The sequence below is a fragment of the Felis catus genome, chromosome A2, assembly GCF_018350175.1.
Source record: "Felis catus isolate Fca126 chromosome A2, F.catus_Fca126_mat1.0, whole genome shotgun sequence".
Lineage (NCBI taxonomy): Eukaryota > Metazoa > Chordata > Mammalia > Carnivora > Felidae > Felis > Felis catus.
The window spans coordinates 149,774,764-149,790,422 of record NC_058369.1 but is presented as its reverse complement, the minus strand read 5'-3'; the positions used below and the strand labels follow the sequence as shown (position 1 = coordinate 149,790,422).

General features: G+C 46.8%; 1 long non-coding RNA gene across 2 annotated transcripts; it reads right to left on the bottom strand.

Moving 5' to 3' along the window:
* Window positions 1–10,204: 10,204 nt before the first annotated feature.
* On the bottom strand, window positions 10,205–14,860 carry LOC123384039. Of its 2 annotated transcripts, XR_006594591.1 has the most exons (4): window positions 14,663–14,860; window positions 14,256–14,533; window positions 12,236–12,384; window positions 10,205–12,083 (listed from the first exon to the last, which is right to left on the bottom strand). It is a non-coding gene; the product is annotated as an uncharacterized LOC123384039 (long non-coding RNA). The 2 variants fall into 2 exon arrangements; XR_006594590.1 differs by having other exon boundaries at window positions 12,236–14,533.
* Between the last annotated feature and the right edge of the window lie 799 nt (window positions 14,861–15,659).

Sequence of the window (15,659 nt, the reverse complement as noted above, 5' to 3'; positions counted from 1 at the left end):
ACCCACGCATCAATTAGGAATACTTTGATGACAGGGGCTTCCTCTGTCTGAGAGCTCAGTGCTCACGGACTAATTAGCTCTCCAAAGCAAGCTGAGAGCTTTGCTTTCTTACTCCCTCGGTGTCTCTACTTCCGTTTCCTGCTCTGGCCAGGAGAGCGAAGCGGGGAGATCACTCTCTGGGGCTGCAGGGCCTCAGGCTTGAGTGCTTACTTTTGTTTTTCCAGGTGGGAGAGACGTCCCGAACGGCATCTTTGTTTCATTACTTCATCCTTCCACACAGAGGCATGACTTTGCTAATGGCAAGGTTCAAGCAGTTTTGCCACTGACCAGATCTTTTCTTTTTAATAGTACTTCAAAAGAAAACACCAAAACAACCACATTTGAGTAGATTAGAACAATCTTTAGATGGATTACCAGACTGGGCTCCTCCCACCCTTTCATTTCATTTCCAACGCTAGAACTGTTATTTTATAGGTGGCTTCAAAATTTTCGATTGTCTTGTCAGGGTGAATGATGTCATATTTTCTCCAAGTTCATGTTTTCTTCCAAGTTCAACGGTCTGCTGGACTCCTCTACTTCGGGGTCCCACAGACAACCTCAAAGGAACCTCCATCCACATGGTTCTCCCTTCCTCACTGAATCAATTCGTGGCACTACCGTCTTCCCAGTCGCCAGGCTCAAGACGTTTGACAACATGTCGTTCAATCCCTCTCCCCTCCTCCGTCTTCACTTGCAAACATCTGCCAGGTCAACACCGAGCTTCATCTCTTGTCCCCAACCCCTCGTCTCTGTCCTGCTGCCATTGTCCTACTGCCGTCCGTCCCAGCTGCTTTCTCAGGTGTCTGCAGCAGCTTTCTGGGCTGCTTCCTATCTCTCATTTCTCTGGCTAGATGTGTCCACGTTCGTCTTCCTGTAGAGACTCTGATCAGGTCACTCCCCGGAACATAACCAGGTTCCCCATGACCCACAGACTGAAGTCACACACCTCAAATCACTTCCTGTCAAAGTGGCTATAAATAAACACAAAACTACCGAAAAGGAAACCCGCCCCCCCCCCCATAAAAAAAACAAAAAACAAAAACCTTTCCCGCCATGCAAAGCTCTCTATTGCCTGTCCCCAAAATACCTTCCCATGGCTCCTCTTCAGACTCTCGGATCCAACAAAATGGAACCACTGAACGCTCCTGAGATGCAAGCTCAAATTCTTAACTTGACCAGCTCGTGCTCTTCCCTTCACCCGAGCCTCTGTTTTCCTAAAAATATAGTCCTGAAGATCCATATTAGTTTGCTAAGGCTACCATAACAAAGCACCCCAAACTGGGGGGCTGAGAATGACATAAATTTATTGCCTCACAGTCCTGAAGGCCAGTCAGAAATTAAGGTGTCAACAGGGCCATGCTCCCTCTGAGGGCACTAGGGAAGGTTCTGTTTCAGTCCTCTCTGAGACCTTCTAGTAGTTCCTTGGCTTGTGACAATGTAATTCCAGTCTTCACATGGCATGTGTGTGTGTGTGTGTGTGTGTGCATGTGTGTCTAAATTTCCTTTTGTATGAAGACCACACACACTGGATTAGGGCTCACCCTACTCCAGTATGACTTCATCTTAACTAATTACATCTACGATGACCCTATTACCAAATAAAGTCACATTCTGTAGTAGGAGTAGGGTCGGGATTTCAACAGGTGAATTCTGAAGGAACACAATTCAACCCATAACACCATCCTTACAGCCAAGCTCACATGTTACCTCCTTCTGGAAACATCCCAGATTCACTCTCCCACGGATGCCATACCCTCCATCCCTCCTTTGCCACCTCGGCCTAAGTAACCCCCTATAAGTTATCTGTGCTTTAGGACCCAAGCACTGGCTTTGCATCTGGTTCGGGCACTGAGTTATCACCACGCTGCGTTTTGAAGGGAATGTTGACCTGTCCGCAGCGACTCTAACTCCGACACCCATCCCTCGTCCTGGAAGATGGAGGAGGAGAAGCATGAATGCTTCAGAGGGCTGTCCTTGGCCCCGGGAACCTGCTGTGTGTGATGAGAAGTTGTTCCAGTGACAACTCCGTGCCAGGACGGTTGTCCCCAGGGCCATTGCTGGAGTTCTGGAGACACCTCTGTGGACTCCTTCACCTCCAACTGCTGGAGGCTGTGCTTCCAACTGCTACCCGTGGAAAGAACTGAGGTCGCTCTGAGCCATCCCCAGCCCTGCCGGCAGCTCTCCCTGCCAGAGCAGTTAATCTGCTATTTAAGATGCAGATCTTGATTTCTTTTTCACAGCCTTTTCCGCCACATTTCGAGGTTTTGATTAGGAGATAGTGCCCTGTGTGCAAGAATTGGGTCGGGTCACACCATTTAATAAAGCTATCACGAGTGATGTGAGCGTTGCACACAAAAGGGAAAAGGAGTCATACAGCTGTACTCCTTGTGGCATGAAATCATGCAGCTTCCACTTGGGTAGGGACCTTTTTGATGTCACAGGGTGAGGGATTAAGTCATAATTATGTAGATCTAAATTACCTTCCAGCAAACCTACTGGCGCTTCTTCATTAACATCGCAGCAGGCTTTAATTCCAGCACAAGACTGATCACCCTTCAGCTGCCCGACATCCAGCCTGCAGAATATGTTTGGAATTAAGCAGAGACTTTTGGTGAAAAGAACATCAGGTGCTATTTCTCTCCTTTGTCTCCGACTCGATTTTGATTAATGAGTGCGTGCCCCCCTCTCATGACATTGCTCGGATGTGCGTTTGGTGGTTCCACACATTTGACTTCACTACCCAAGCTCAAAGCACTAAAAGCACTCAAACCTAGTAGTGATTAGGGACCTTGCATGTCACTGATCATCTAAGTTTTCACCAGAAGGCCATACAACTCCAAGTCAGATTTCTTCCAGAACCTTTCACAACTAAGGCGGCCCACTGACAGGATCATGAGCCTTTTCCAGGCCCCTATTAGATTTAGAGCCACAACATCTCAGTGTCTTTTCCAGAAGCATTGAGATCACGAGGAGGAGAGGCTTAGGGATAAAAGGAATCTGCTAGGAACTTGGATGTTTCCATCCATATCAGGTTGTGGAGGCTGATCTCTGGTCAATGTATAGGATGCCTTAGGACTGGTGAGTTGACTCTGCTTTTGGATCACCCAGAAGCTTGTCTCAGCAAGGATGTCTATGAGCCACAACCATCTCCATCTTCCATTGGGGTAAACCAGGGAGGTTGCCTCCTAACGTTAGGTGAGATAAAACAGCCTTGCTTCGGGAGACCACAAGACACTTCCTGTGAGCAACAGACAGTGAGATCTGCTTGTCTCCATCAGATTCATCTTCTGGGACCGGCTACCCATAGACTTTTTTTTCCTTCTTATCTGTATTAGAGAATGTGCTTCAGTTAAATCAGGTAGCATTTAGTCCCTGACAAAAGCATAAAGGGGGTGACAGAGTTGGGAGGGATAATCTGGGCCAGTAATTCTCCAACCAGAATTAGCTAGTAGGCTCAGGGGGAAAAAAAAAAAAAGGAAGAGACTGCCAGGTCTGACAATAGGCCTATGATGTCAACATCGCTAGTGATTGGGAGTGGGGTTTTTTTCTTAAGTTTCTACGAGGGTCATTTTTCATGGTAGCGACTCTCCTAATTCTTCTATGTGGTTTCTGGTCTCTGTTATTTTTGCCTTAGCTTGTTTATGGATGTGTCATAATTCTAGACTACTTCAAATTCTTTCTGGAAAACAGATGGTAGTGGTAGTGGTGGGTGTCAAACTATAAGTAAACTTGAAAACCGAAGTCATCCAGAAAAATCCTGTACCCGCAAGAAAAGAAAACCACATTCATCATCTGTGATAAATGGCCATTGATCTTGGTTGAAATCTTTAAGTGACAGTAGCTCACCACTTTAAAATGTGACTTATTCCATTATAGGCTGCTCTCATTGTATAAAGTTCTTCCTCCTATTGAAACAAAATTAGCTTCCTGGTAACATTTCTCTATTGATCTTCTTTCCTTTGATTATGTTAAAGGATTTTGCCTCCCAGCATTTATTAGTTACGAGTGTCGCATAACAAATTATCCCCAAACTTAGCTGCTTAAACACCAGACACAGATGATATGAAATACACAGCTTCAGAGGGTCAGACATCCAAGAGCAAATTAACTGGACAATTCTATAGCTCAGGGGCTCACATGAGGCTATGGTTGAGATGTCCGTTGGTGGAGATAGAGTCATCTGAAGGTTTGACTGAAGCTGGAGGATTGCTTCCAAGATGACCCAATCACATGGTTATTGGCAAGAGGGCTCAGTTCCTTATCATGCGACTCTCTCCATAGGACTGCTTCAGTGTTCTCATGACACAGCAGCTGGCTTCCCCCAGAGCAAGTAATCCAAGAGAGCAAGGAAAAGTGTCAGTGTTTTTAGTACCTAATATGGCCACCTCCATCATTTCTGCCATATTCTTTTTAGTAGAATTAAGTTGCTAACTGCAGCCCAAATCAAGGGTAGGGGAATTAAGCTCTGCCTCTTTAAAACAAATAATCTCTATTGATAATCTCTATTTGGTGAGATGTTATTCTTATGCTTCCATTTAATTCTTTAGACATGGTTTCCTTTAGTGCTTTATACATATCTATAATAGCCGATTGAAAGTCTTTGTATAGTAAGCTCAACATAGCTTTCCAGGACAATATCTATTGACTATGTTCTTTCCTGTGTATGGGCCATACTTTCCTGTTTGTGTGTCTCATAATTTTCTTTTTTGTTGTTGAAAATTAGACATTAGGAGCACCTGGGTGGCTCAGTTGTCTGAGGGTCCAACTCTTGATTTCAGCTCAGGTCATGATGCCAGGGTTGTGTGAGTGAGCCCCATGTCAGGCCCTGTGCTTGGCATGGAGCCAGCTTGGGATTCTCTCTCTCTCTCTCGTTCTCTCTCTCTCCTTCTGCCCCTCTCCCGTGTTCGTGCTCTCTCTCTCGTTCACTCACTAATTAAAAAAAAAGAAAGAAAACTAGACATTAAAAAACCTCATGGTAGGGGCGCCTGGGTGACTCAGTCGGTTAAGCATCTGACTTTGGCTCAGGTCATGATCTCATGGTTCATGAGTTCAAGCCCCATGTCAGGCTCTATGTTGCAGACAGCTCAGAGCCTACAGCCTGTTTCAGATTCCGTGTCTCCTTTCTCTCTCTGCCCTCCCCCACTAACACTCTGTCTCTCTCTCTCTCTCAAAAATAAATAAACGTTAAAAAAAATTTAAAAAAAAACCTCATGGAGATTTGTCACATACCAACCATAATATTCACACTTTTAAACTGGGCAATGCAAGGTACAGTATATTCACAAAGGTATACAACTATCACCGCTATCTAATTCCAGAACATTATCATCACCCTAAAAAGGAACTTCATACCCACTGAAAACTGGACATTTAAAATCAATATAATGTGGCAGTTCTGTAAATCAGATGCCTTCCTCAACCAAGGTTGTTGTTGCTGTTTTGTTATTCATTTGTTCAGTAACTTTCCTGGACAAATTCTGCAGATATGTATTCCCTCTCATGTGTGACCCCTAAATTCTGTGTTCAGTTAACTTAATGGTCAAGCTAATGACTGAATAGAGATTTTCATAAATGCTTTGAACCAATTAGTCTCCAGCCTTTCCCAAGAGGCACTGCGTGTGTGTGTGTGTGCCGGATGCGTGCGCACGTGCGTGTGCGTGTGTGCATGCACTGTGGGGTACACTTCCAATTCTCCTGGAGTTTACAACTTCCTGCTTGTATAGGTTCTCAAGGTCAGGCAGTGGTGAGAAATTGTGAAATAAGGTCTCTCTTGTATCTTTCCTGAGTGTTCTTGCAGTCCTGCACATGTGGGTGGCCTTCCAGATCCTGTGATGATGTTGGATTTTTTCAAAGATCCCTATGAACAACTTACTTCTGAGATCTTCCCCTTAAATTACAGGCCAGGCTCTTGTTAGCCCCAACTGGTATCCAACTTCAGGCTGTCGGGATGCTAAACAATTGCTATTTATTGTTTTTGACAAATGCCCTAGGGATTGGGTTCCTTCCCCCTCCCTACCCACCCCCCCCCCCTTGGACTCTGAATCAGGTCAAATAATGACAATGTCCTATGAATAGGGCTTTCCATGGAGCTGTAAGACCGGTAAAATAGTGGCAACTTGAAGCAGAAGGGCTTCTTGAGGGGCTCCAAACCCAATCCACCCTCCAGTGGTTGTAAGACTGCTTATTCTCACAGTTACCATGATTTTGAAACTGCTGTTTTTCACAGCTGCGGAGCCAGGGTGAGGGGGCACTAGAATAGTGCAAGTGAAAATGCTACAATATTTGCTGTTCTTAACCAAGATACAGCATCTTTTTTTTTTAATGTTTTTTATTGTTTATTTTCGAGAGAGAGAGAGCGTGAGCGGGAAGAGGGCAGAGAGAGAGACAGAATCTGAAGTAGGCTCCAGGCTCTGAACTGTCAGCACTGAGTCCAACACAGGGCTCGAACTCATGAACCATGAGATCATGACCTGAGTTGAAGTCAGATGCTAAACCAGCTGAGCCACCCAGGCGCTCCCAGCATCTTTTCTTAAATAAGTGCTCCTTGGTTCGTTGGAAGCCTTTGGTTAATTTCCACTGTTTGGAAAAGTTGATTTTGACAATTTTTACAAGTAGTCTTACTGCTTTTATGGAAGAATGAATTTTCAGAAGTTCTTACTCCACCATTTTGGAAGTCTCCAAGGTCCACCTCTTGAAAGGAAGAGTACCAGAGAATTTGTGGACATATTTAAAACCACCACATGGCATCTGCACTCAGAACTCAAATCTGAAGTCTCACCTGCCAACCTGGCACAGAGGGTCCATTCATTAGCATTTGTGAGATGTAGCAATGGAACTAAAGTGGAGAAGGGGGGAGGTCTGTCCTTTTGGTGAATACTTTCTTTTAGAGCTGAACCAGATGCTTTTCCAGAGTAGCCTGTCTTCTTTTTGGCTTTTTGGAAAGCCTGTGCCCTCTGTTACCACCTGTTAGCCTTGCAAGGTGAGGAGGCATCTACATTCAAAGAAGCCTGCTGGAGGCTCTCCTGATATGAAGATAAACCAAGGTCAGCCCGGGTATCAACCTGTGGTAAGAAGGTCTGCCAGCTTGTTGGGACCTTCTGTATGACCAGCTTTCCCAACAAGGTCACTCAATGTGCCTGGTAGCTCTTTTTGCCTGGGTGGTGCTCTACCAATTGGCGGCCATCCTCTCACCTTTGGCTGGCCCTTCTGGCACTTTTATGTAGTCCACTGTGTCCTGATTAAGAGATTTTTATAATGTCTTTTATGCTGTCTTTAACACCAACAAGAAGCAAGTCTCTTTGTTATTGGATAAACAAGGAGGTACCCATGTCTTCCATGGGAGCGTTTTCGAATTATAACTTAGGTATGTACAATTGGCTCCTAAGTAACAGCCTTCACAGTGGCCATTTATATACGGTGCTCAATGTAATACCTGATCAGTGGAAACTCCACCCTCTTGGCTGAGCTATGTTTCCAAGGCTGTTTATATCATCTTTCATGATGAAGAACCTTCCCAGGAAAGCCAGGGTAGGAACCTGTCAGAGATCGATGGCCTTGGTGTGTGTCACATATAGGTGATGTGACAGGGGTTCTGTTTTGTTACAATAAGCCTAATTTTCTATGGAGAAAGAAGCCGAGAGGTTTCCATGTTGCAGTATGCTTACAGGGAGGAACTGCTCACACGGTAGAGGGGCAGAAGGAGAAGAACCAGAATGTACGTGCTAGACCTTGCCCTCTTGGCCATCCCGAATGAGGAAGTGTGACAGATTAAAGATGGCGGAAAATCCTTTGATCTTCCTCCTATAGAGAGGGAGGATCTATTACTGGCCTATTACCTTTTGACTTTTAGAGGATGACCAAAGTGATGCAAGGCTAGTTTTAGGGCTAGCCTTTTTTTTTTTTTTTTTTAATATTTACTTATTAAAATTTTTTTTAAATGTTTACTTATTTTTGAGAGACAGAGCACAAGTGAGGGAGGGGCAGAGAGCGAGAGGGAGACACAGACTCCAAAGCAGGCTCCAGGCTCTGTGCTGTCAGCACAGAGCCCGACCCGGGGCTCGAATTCATGAGCTGTGAGATCACGACCTGAGCCAAAGTCAGACACTTAACCAACTGAGCCACCCAGGTGTCCCAATACTTATTTATTTCTAAGAGAGAGAATGCAGCTGGGTGAAGGGCAGAGAGGGGGGGACAGAGGATCCAAAGAGGGCTCTGTGCTGATAGCAGAGAGTCTTATGTGGGGCTTGAACTCACGAACCATGAGATCACGACCTGAGCCGAAGTCGGACACTTAACCAACTGAGCCACCCAGGTGCCCCTCAGGGCTAGCTTTTAAAAGAACTGGCAGCTTCTGTTTTGGTGTCTGGGTGCCCTAAGCTATCATGTAAAAAGTCCAACTACCCTGCTTGAGAGCCACACGGAGAGGCTCTGAGACAATGCAGGGAGGGACCCTTAAAGCCATTCCTGCCACCATGTCAGTCACGCGAGTAAAACCATCTTGAATGCTCCGGACTAGCCCAGCTGACAACTCAGTACCCCTGAGTGACCCTGGTAGATGCCACATGGAACAGAAGAATTGCCCAACTAGTCTCTGCTCAAACTCTGAAGTCAAAGAACCAGGAGGTATAATAAAGTGATTAAACTACTAGGTTGGGTTAGTTCGTCGTCCAGCAGTATGTAACTGGAAGAGGGAGCCAAGGGCTCCTGTGAGAGTATGCCTTAGGCTAAGCCAAGGACCAGAGCTAGACCCTGACTCTTCTGCAGCATCTACATGGGGCCCTCACAGATCTTCTTAGGGAGCTGGGACTAAGGGGCCTGTCCGGGGCAGCACTGGATGGGGTTCCTGGTTGTCTGGTGGTGTGCCAGCTGGCCAAACGGAAGCGGATCCTCTCAGCGTACAGCATTTCCTGTTCTTTTGATTAGCAAACAAATATCTAGAAGAGAAATTGCTGAGTCACACACATGAGCTTTGGAACAATGGCTTCAAATTTATCCACTTGCTCCTTCACTTGCAACCCTGCTTCTCCCCCGCCACATGCTCTCCCCTGTCTCGTTGACTGACCCACCACCCCCTGCGTTAACTCGCTAGAAACCTGGGAACCTTTCTTTGCTCCTTTACCACTTCCTCCTCCTCACCCCCTCCCAGCCAACCAATCATCATGTCCTGCAATTCTATTCATTCTTCACCCCTACATTCATTCTAAAAATGTTTCTTTTATTCATTCATTCATTCATTCATTCATTCATTTTCTGTGTTGTAGATTGTATTAGCTGGCCAGGCCTGCCACAACCAAACCCCACAGACTGGGTGGCTTAAATGACAGAAATTTATATTCTCACAGTCTGGAGGCTGGAAGGTTAAGACCAAGGGGTCAGCAGGGTAAATGTCTGGTGAGAAGCGCAGATGGCCGGCCACCTTCTCACTGTGTCCTCACATGGCCTTTTCTGTGTGTGAACATCCCTGGTGTCTCCTCTCTCTCTCTCTATCGTGAGCAGGGGAGGGGCAGAGAGAGCGAGGGAGACATAGAATCCGAAGCAGGCTCCAGGCCCCGAGCTGTCAGCACAGAGCCCGATGTGGGGCTTGAACTCACGAGCCGTGAGATCATGACCTGAGCCGAAGTCGGATGCTTAACTGACTGAGCCACCCAGGCGCCTCCTTCTCTTTATAACTTTTTAAAATTTAAATCCAAGTTAGTTAACACATAGTGTAAAAAATGTTTCTTGACCATCTACTATGTTCCAGGGACTGGTCTAGGTGTTGGGAATCCAGAGAACAAAGGATATGAAAATCCCAGCCCTCATACAATGTATATTTCAGTTGGTAAAGATAAAAAAATTAATTAACAACTAGATTCTATAGGACATCAGAATGTGATAAATGCTCCGGAGAAAATTAAGCAGAAAAGGGTGAAAGCGTATGGGAGAGTGGCTGCTATTTTAAACAGGTAGTCAGTAAAGGACTCCGATGAAATCCAAGCAGAGACCAGGAGGAGGTAAGGGAGTCATCATGCTTTTTTTTCTTTATTTAGAGAGAGAGAGAGTACAGGAGGAGGAGGGGTGGGGGAGAAAGAGAAAGAGAGAGAGAGAGAGAGAGAGAGAGAGAATCCCAAGCAGGCTCAGAGCACAGAGCCTGATGTGGGGCTTGAATCCATGAAACCATCACATCATGACCTGTGCTTAAGTCAGACGCTTAACCGACTGAGCCACCCAGGTGCCCTAGGACAACCTTTTATCCCCCAGGTGCCCCTTGACAGCCATAGATACTTTTAGCTCCTTCGATAAGCATGGCGCTGAACATTTAAAAACCTTCTTAAGCTCCTCTCTTCTCATTCCATAAGGAAAACAACAGGCCTCTCTTTGTTGTTGTTGCTGTTGATTCTTTTTTATTTGGATTTGAGATGCATTTTAGAAAGCCTGGCTCCCTTTAAAAGAGACGTTCATTCAGAAAGGGTAGGTTTTGGGGGCAGGATGAAACTTCCTAATCAGTAAGGTAAGAGCTAATCATGCAAATAAGGGCTGTTTGTAGCTTGACTAAGTCAGGGGCTGTAGCTATACATTATTAATAAGCTGGTGGCACGGCCCTGGGTATTAATAGCATAAGGTAGGTGGTGTGATAAGGGTACAAAGCTCCGTACCCTTGGAGAGGGAGCCAGTTTGCAGCAGCAACAGGGGTTAGGTTTGGGGGTTCCGTGTACCAGTTCATGGGGCCCCCGGACCAGGCTTTGTGACTGTGGGTAAGTGGGGTGGAGTGCTCAGTGGGTCAGAGAAGAGCCACATGACTGGGGCTGAGTCTGGCTTTTGTGTGTGTGTGTGTGTGTGTGTGTGTGTGGTGGGGCGGGGGAGGGGGGCACCTAGTCAGTGCCCTTGTGCTCTGAGGCAGGCTGGGACTAGACCCTGGGTCCTGCCTTACAAATTCAAGTCGCATGTCCCATGGTCGCGTGGACCACTTGGTGCAAAGCCATATCCATGGCCAGGAAGGACACAATTACATGTCCTAACGTGTGGCATTGGAGGAACTGGCTCTCCATCTGAAGGGCGGGATATTCGTGAGGGGCAGGAAAGCCCAAACATGAGAGGGGTTAGAAGTGGATGGTGAAATGTGTTCAAGACACGTGCTTGGCTGGTAAGACTTTATAGGCTTTACCACCTTTTCGTGAAGGAGCTTAAAAATAAGTAAACCCAGGACATCCAGCTATGGAACTAGACTCTAGGACCTGGATCCCCTATAACTAACAGAGAACTCTGTCTCCAGATCTGACTAGAAGGTGAGGTGGATCCTGCTGACAAAACATTGCTGTGTTTGCCTTGGAATGAATGTTCTAGTAACAGTGGTGGTTGGAGAGTAGGGACAGAGAGTGGGGAATTCATTGAACTTACAGAGCATGTTGAAAGATGACTTTTATTCTTGCTAATGAGGTTGCTAATAAATGTTGCCCGTGGCCTGCTTACATTGTCACATACTACCTGCCGGCAAAGTTGTGGGGCTATATGGCTGAAGGCTCTACTGCTGTTTACTAAAGTAATCTGACAAATACAAGCATCAAATTGGTTTAGATACATGCCATGGCCTTAATGTTTGTGTTCTCCTAAAATTTACATGTTAAAATCCTCATCCCCAGTGTGATGGGATTAGGAGGTGGGGCCTTTGGGATGCACTTAGGTCATGAGGGTGAATGGGGGTCGTGAATGGGATCAGTGCCCCTAACAAAGAGACCCCCCAGAGCTTCCTGACACCCTCCACCACATGAGGACACAGTGGAAAGGTGCCTTCTAGGAACCAGAAAGTGGGCTCTCTCACTAAACACCAAATCTGCCAGTGCGTTGATCTTAGGCTTCCCAGAATTGTGGGAAATGAATTTCTGTCGCGTATCATCGACTAGTTTCTGGTACTTTATTATGGCAGCCAGAATGGGCAAAGAAAATCAGTCCTCAGGGGAGGGGTGAGACGTTCTTACTTCCCTTCTGAACTCTGAGTTGGGTCTGGGGCAGTGTGCAACCGCCTCCGGGGTCGGATGGGGCACGACCTGTGCCATGACTATCTGTACCTAGGAAACATGGAAATAGAAATTCAAGCAAAGGATGAGTTAATAAACCTGCAAAACTTAAGAATTTCTACAGCCCCTGTGAAAACAGTTGAACGCTTGCTATCTTGCAGATGAGGGAACTATAGCTTTGCACGTACCAAAAGGCCTAGTACCTTGTGTTTTATTTGTCCTTAAAATTAGCTGAGTTGACAGCATTTCAGTGTTATGTTTCCTCACTTTCAAATTGTTATCTTCAGATCTCCTTCAAAACCATTAACATTTACTCCCACTGGGACATCAGAGAAATACAAGGAACTCTGAGCTGTTGAAGAGAGGGTAGAAAAACAGAAAACTAGATTTTTCTGCCGGTCTTCATGGTTTTTTTTTTTTTTTTTTTTTTTTTTGTGAGTGGACCCGGGTTCTCAGGGGATAAAAACTCAATTCTAGGGACTGGTATTGAATGGCACTGTGATAGAAAGCTTCCAAAGCAAAAGGGGCTGGTCCGGTAAGATGATCAGACCTCGGAGAAAATTTAGGAGCAGAGATGTGTGGCTTCTGGGTTGGGCATTTTCAAGCTCTAAAACAGTTCATTATGCTACTCTATTTTTCTCTGTGTGTGTTGGGTGTATACAGAAGCTGTCCTATGAATCGTCAGAAATACTGAACTAAGGCCTGTGCATACGGCCCACTAATACTAGGAGTATCAGGAGTTCAAGGAAGGGGGCAGAAAAAGTAAAAGACATTCAATAGAGTGGGTGGCTCCAGGGTCACTCCTTGACTGAACGACACATCCCTGTTGCTTCTATCTCTAGCGCAAATGTGCTGACGGGGGACTTGATGTTGGCAAAGCCATCTCTTCTCCCTCGAGCCTCTAAATTTGGCTTCTGTTCCCATCACTCCACTCAAATGGTTCTCATTGATGCTAATAATTTCACCCTTTTTTAAAAGCCCCTCGCTCTTTCTGCTCTCATCATGGTCAGCCTCTTTGTTGGGCAACCTAGTCAGGATAGGCAAGGTTATGCTGCGGGGACAAGCAACTCCTGAATTTCAACAGCCTACAACAAGGATTCGTTCCATGCTTACACCACATATCCACTGCAGGTCAGCTGGGGCTCTGCTCTGCACTGGCCTCCTCCTGGGACCCAAGCATGCTGAATGGCTGCTGTCTGGAACATTCCTGGATATTGTGGCAGTGGGGGCAGTGAGGGTCGCCCACAGCTAATTAATTGCTTTGGAAAATGACACACTTCTCCTCACAACTCCTCAGCCACTGAATCACAGCATCCCACCCAAACCCAAAGGAGCCAGGAAATGCCATATTTCTGGAAGGTGGAGAGCAGGAAATCAGGTACACTGCCCTGTTCTTTCCACGTGAACATGTCACATCTCTGAAGGCAGGGCCTTGCCTTCTACCGTTCTACTTGGTAGCTTAACAGTGTGGGGCATATTTGGGTTCCCTGGAAGTCACTACGTAACCCCCTTTCTTCTCTTGGAGCTTCTTATTTGACCACTCAGAAAAGCGGAATGGTGGGGACAAATGCTGTCTCAAGTTTGATCCAGCTCTTACGAATGCACAACAGGTGCGCTACTGAGAAACTGAGGTCCTCGCTCCAGCCCAGATTAGAATAAAAGGAACATCCCCTTCCTCTGCCACCTTCTAGGAAGATTATCTGAGGACTCCTCCCGAAGCCCAGGCTCTCTTTACCCCCAGGTGTCTGGTTAACAAACTTCCTGTTTCAGGGCAGAGAAGGAAGAAGGGGGGTATGGGAGAGTCACTTGGGAAACTCTCTTAAGCAGGCTGCTGTTCTGAAAGGTCCAGGACCTCCCAGCAGTGGAAAGGAAGGCAGGCTTTGGCATCTGGAGCAAAGAGGGGAGAACGGTCCCACCTGGAGTGTTGGTCCCCAAAGCTGAGAAGAGATGGTGGCCGTGGATTCCTTGCGGTTCCACATGCGTTGAGGGCGTCCAGGGCAGGGGTGAAGTGAGGACACACAGATGACGATACTGTCTCCACCCCCGTTTTCCTGACGTGCTTTAGCAGTGCAACGTCGACACAAAGCAAAGGAAGGGGGGGGGGGCTCTTCCCTACTTCCCGACCAGGAAACCATGACTGCAGTTAAAGGCTTGTGCTGAGAATAGTAAGCGGGAGCTCAGGGCTAGATCTGATTTTGGGGGGTGGGGGAGACATATTCTCACCTGAATTTCATAGATCAATTTGCGATCTTATTTTAGAAATCCATGACCTGACATTGCTCAGCCCGGGCAGGAAGAGTAACCACAAACTCAAATCCCAGGCAGAAGGCCATTACGGATGTCCTTAAGACCCGGTCCCTAAAGGCTGGTGGAGCCTTCGGAGTTTAATGAGATGCGCATAATACATCAGCAGGCAATGAGATGCATATTCATTAATCGCTAAAAGGGAAGCGGGCGAGGAAGCAGACAGCGGGAGGGTGGTCGTCCTGTTGCAAAGGGGGCTGCAACAAGGAAATAACAAAGTCAAAGTCAGAACTATTGCTGTGTGGGGGTGCCCAGCTTCCACCTACAACAAGCAGCATCCTGGCCCCCCCCCCCCCCCCAGCACATCCCAGGCCTTTCTGACAAACCCTGTCAAGGCGGCTGCACTCCTACACCACATCCATAGAGCAGGTCCTCCGATATGGGCCCGTAGCTCCTCAAAGAAACCGACAAAATAATAATATTTTCATTAGAATATTATTATGCATATGTGATAATTATTATATGCCAGGCACCTCTTTTATTTTATACCTTAACACTGTGGGATAAGAGCTATTATTATTATTGTTGTTGTTTTTTTTTTTTTTCAACGTTTATTTATTTTTGGGACAGAGAGAGACAGAGCACGAACGGAGGAGGGGCAGAGAGAGAGGGAGACACAGAATCGGAAACAGGCTCCAGGCTCTGAGCCATCAGCCCAGAGCCTGACGCGGGGCTCGAACTCACGGACCGCGAGATCGTGACCTGGCTGAAGTCGGACGCTTAACCGACTGCGCCACCCAGGCGCCCCTATTGTTATTGTTATTATCCCATTTCACAGATGAGGAAACTGACACTTAGGGCGCTTAACAGCTTATACCACAGCAAACCACTTATATGAGGCGGAGGTGACATTCTGAGCCAAGGTACAGAGGACTCTAAAACCTGAGCATTTAGCCGCCACCCGGCTGGCGTTCCGGCCTGTGGTCCAGGTATGGATCATCTTTGGCCTCCAGCTGGCTGGGCTCAGCCCCTGGGCCGAAAGTTCTTGTTTCCAAGAGTTTTGTGGCTCTATCGGCCACAGCGAGCTGGGGAGCAGCAGAGGAGAGTGGGAAAGGCAGTCCCCAATCCAGTCCTCTGGGAACCACAGGAGAGGACACAGTCGATGAAGGTGTTAAACTACCAGAGGATATCGGTTGGAGTTCAAATATAGCACGTGCGGGTCCCTCCTTTGCCCCAAGGGGTGAGAAGAGAGGGGTTCCAAGCCTGAACTCCGGTGTTGGCGTCCGTCTGGGCCACATCTTAAACCGAGCCTTGGTTCCTTCCACAGAGTAGGGACGGTACTAGTAACAATCTCGCAGGATTCCTTGCGGATTAAATGGAATA